The following is a 4594-nucleotide window of genomic DNA, read 5'->3' as shown; positions in this document are numbered from 1 at the left end:
AAAAAGCAAGAGAGTTCCAGAAAAAATCGACTTCTGCTTCATTGACTATGCAAAAGCCTTTGACTGTGTGGATCACAACAAACTGTGGAACATTCTTAAAGTGATGGGAGTACCAGACCACCGTACCTGCCTCCTGAGAAATCTGTATGCAGGTCAAGAAGCAGCCGTTATTACCAGACATGGAACAATGGACTGATTCAAAATTGGGAAAGGGGTATGTCAAGGCTGTATATTGTCACCCTGCTTATTTAACTTATATGCAGAGTACATCATGCAAAATGCCAGGCTGGATGAATCACACGCTGGAATCAAGATTGCCAGGAGAAATATCGATAATCTCAGATGCCCAGATGACACCACCCTTATGGCAGAAAGCAAAGAGCAACTAAAGAGTCTCTTGATGAAGGTGAAAGAGGAGAGTGATAAAACTGGCTTAAACCTCAACATTCAGATAACTAAGATTATGGCATCTGATCCCATCACTTCATGGCAAATAGATGGGGAAACAATGGAAACAGTGACAGACTTTATTTTCTTGGACTCCAAGATCACTGCAGATGGTGACTGCAGCCATGAAATTAAGAGACACTTGCTCCTTGGATAAAAAGCTATGACCAACTTAGACAGCATGTTAAAAAGCAGAGACATTACTTTGCCAACAAAGGTCCATCTAGTCAAAGCTATGGTTTTCTGGTAGTCATGTATTGATGTAAGAATTGGACTATAAAGAAGGCTGAGCACCGAAGAATTGATGCTTTTGAACTGTGGTGTTGGAGAAGACTCTTGAGAGTCCCTTGGACTGCAAGAAGACCCCACCAGTCCATCCTAAAGGAAATCAGTCCTGAATATTCATTGGAAGGACTGATGCTGAAGCTGAAACTCCAATACTTTGGCCACCTGATGCGAAGAACTGACTCATCGGAAAAGACCTTGATGCTGGGAAAGATTGAAGGCAGGAGGAGAAGGGGACGACAGAGGATGAGATGGTTGGATGGCATCACCGACTCAATGGACATGAGTTTGAGTAAACTCCGGGAGTTGGTGATGGACAGGGAGGCCTGGTGTGCTGTAGTCCATGGGGTCTCAAAGAGTTGGACACGACTGAGTGACTGAACTGAACTGAACTGAACTTACCCTCTCCAAGGTCATAAAGATTCACCTCTCTATATTTTTTTCTATTAGTATTTAGGTTTTACTTTCTTCTACTTTTCATATTTATGTAGATAATCTATTGGGAATCCAATTTTATACATATTAGATGTGGATCCAGCTTCCTCTTTCTTCATATAGTTCCTCAAGAAAGAATATATTTTTAAAAATAATATATTAAATAATCAATCTTTCCCCATTAGTTTTTATACATTAGTGAGATTCTCATTCTTTTTTTCTGTCCCATTTGTCTATTTGTGTTCCTGGGCCTATCAAGTACCACTGCTTTGGAGTAGCTCCTAACATCTGGTAGAGTACCTGCCTGTTGAATGTCCTCTTTCAAAACTGAACTAGCAGGAACTTCCCTAGTCGTCCATTGCTAAGACTGTTCGCTCCCAATGCAGAGGGCCTGGGTTCAATCCCTGATCAGGGAACTAGATTCCACCTGCTGCAACTAAATAAATAAATTTAAAAAGTAAAAAACTAGCTATTTGTAGACCTTTATTCTTCCATGTGTATTTTTAAAATATGTTTTTCATAGTCCTCAAAAAATCTTACTAGAATTTAGATTTTTAATATATGTATATATATTAGACCACTTTAGTGAGGATTGACATCTTTACGGTTTTACGGCATCTGGTCCATGAACGTAGTATGTTTCTCCATTTATTTAGGCTTTTTCTTAAGATACTTTGATAAAGCTTTTAAGTGTCATCTGTAAAGGTTTTAATTTGCTTAATTTCCACTTGGTTTATAGCTTCTATTGGTGAAGTGAAGGGCATTTCACTTTCCATCATATTTTCCAGTTGGTGGTTTCTCAACTGTAGAGAACCATGTTGGGTTTTGTGAGCAGATCTTATTGAACTTACTGATCCTGATACTTTGTTGTCCATATATTTTCTGTGTAGAATTTCATATTATCTTTAACTTTTGATACTTCAGGTTATTCACTTCTAATCTTTAGGCTCTTTTTTTTCTTTTATTGTTGCATTGGCTGAGCACACCCGCCTACCCCCAACCCCCCGACGTTAGTTAGCAGCTTTTCTTTTTTTAACATTTATTTATTTGGCTGTTCCAGGTCTTACTTTGCGGCACCTGGGATCTTCAGTCTTTGTTGCTGCATGAGGGATCTTTAGTTGCAGCATGCTAACTTTTAGCTGGGGAATGTGAACTCTTAGCCACAGCATGTGGGATGTAGTTCCCTGACCAGGGACAGAAACTGGGCCCCCTGCATTGGGAACACAAAGTCTTAGCCACTGGACCACCATGGAAGCCCCAGTTAGCATCCTCTCTCTCCTGATCTTAAAGGGTTTATATCCAAATATTCTTCATTGAAAATAATTTGTGTGGTATTTTGGTAGCTTTTATCCAGTTCATGAAGTTTCTTTTTTATTCTCAGCTAGGAATTTTTAATCATAAAGAGATGCTGACTTTTATCAACAATTATGAGGAGCTGATTTTATCCTTAGTCTGACCATATGATAAATTGCACTGATAGATTTTTCTGATGTTATATTCTTTTTACATTCTTGCATATGCTTCTGTATTTTTGTATGTGGACATTCAGTTAACAGTGTTTATGTAGGAATTTCACATATATGTTTACAAATAAAATGAGCTTAATTTATCCCAAACGACTAATGTATTCCTCCCTCACTTCCCCTTTGGTAACCATAATATTGTTTCTATGTCTGTGAGTCTGTTTATGTTTTGTAAATAAGTTCATTTATATATTTTTTAAAAATATTTATTTATTTATTTATTGGCTGCACCACATGGCTTGTAGGATCTTAGTCCTCTTACCAGGGATTGAACCTGGGTCACTGCAATGAAAGCACCAGGTCGAAACCACTGGACCACCAAGGAATTCCCTGTATCATTTATATATTTATTTATTTTTCCCATATCAGTTTTTCAGACCCACAAATAAGTGATATCATATGGTATTTGTATCTTTTTCTGACTTACTTAACATAGTATGGTAATCTCTAGGTCCATCCATGTTGCTGCAAATGGGATGATTTTATTCTTTTTTATGACTCAATAATATTCTATTCCCTGGAGTAGGAAATGGAAACCCTCTCCAGTATTCTTGCCTGGAGAATCTTATGAACAGAGGAGCCTGGCAGGCTATAGTCCATGGGGTCACACAGAGTCAGACATGACTTAGCACAGCACCAATATTCCATTGTGTGTGCATGTATATATATATATATATATATCACATCTTCTTTATCCATTCATCCCAAATTAATAGTGTGGGATTAACTGATACTACTACATATAAAATAGGTAAACAACAACGACCTACTGTATAGCATAAGGAACTATACTCAATATCTTGTAATAACCTATAACGGAAAAAATCTGCAAAAATTTGTATAACGGAATCATTTTGCTATACAATTGAAACTAACATAACATTTTAAATTAACTATACTTCAACAAAACAAAACAAAACAATATGATGGTGAAAGTGAAAGTGTTAGTTGCTCAGTCATGTCAGACTCTTTGTGACCCCATGGACTGTAGCCCACCAGGCTCATTTGTCCATGGAATTCTCTAGGCAAGAATACTGGGGCGGGTTGCCGTTCCCTTCTCCAAGAGATCTTCCCAACCTAGGGATCAAACCTGGGTCTCCCACATTGCAGGCAGATTCTTTACCATCTGAGCCACCAGGGAAGCCCCAATATGATGATGAGGTACAGGCAAGTCTTTGTGAAGAATGGTCATCTGGGGACCTGAGGACCTGGCAGGAAGAAGTGGAGTCAAAAGAGGTGTTTTGTTTTTAAATATTTATTTTTATTTATTTGGCTGTGCCAGGTCTTAGTTGCAACATGCAGAATCTTTTATTTTCATTGTCATATGTGGAATCTTTGATTTCAGCTTGTGATCTCTTACTTACGGAATGGGAAATCTTGGTTGCAGCATGAGGGGTCTAGTTCCCCAACCAGGGATCAAACCTGGGCTCCCTGGTTTGGTAGTGCAGTCTTAGTCACTGAACCACCAGGGAAGTTATGGGTTTTGTGTTTATAATGAGAAATATCAGAGTGTCTTTGTATGCACATCCAAATAATATTAATAAAACACAGAGAGACAAACAGATGATGCGGAAGAGCAAACAGCTGAAGAAAATCTTTGAGAATCGAGGAGGGAGTAGATTCCAGTTCACCAGAGGAGGGCCTGCCTTGTATGGGAGCAGGGAAACACTGCCTGCCCATTTTTAGGAGGGAAGGTGAAGGGCAGGGATGGATTTGGGCAGGCCTTTGGGTTTAGTGATAAGAAAAGGGTTTTTTTTTTTCGTATCTGCGAGGTTCAACTGTGCTTAGTACCTCAGTCGTATCCGATTCTTTATGACCCCATGGGCCGTAGCCCACCAGGCTCCACTATCCATGGAATTCTCCAGCCAAGAATGCTGGAGTGTGTTGTCATTTCCTTCTTCAGG

This window comes from Giraffa tippelskirchi, chromosome 6, assembly GCF_054371585.1.
Source record: "Giraffa tippelskirchi isolate mGirTip1 chromosome 6, T2T-mGirTip1v1.2.pri, whole genome shotgun sequence".
Taxonomy (NCBI): domain Eukaryota; kingdom Metazoa; phylum Chordata; class Mammalia; order Artiodactyla; family Giraffidae; genus Giraffa; species Giraffa tippelskirchi.
Note: the sequence above shows the minus strand (reverse complement) of the source record.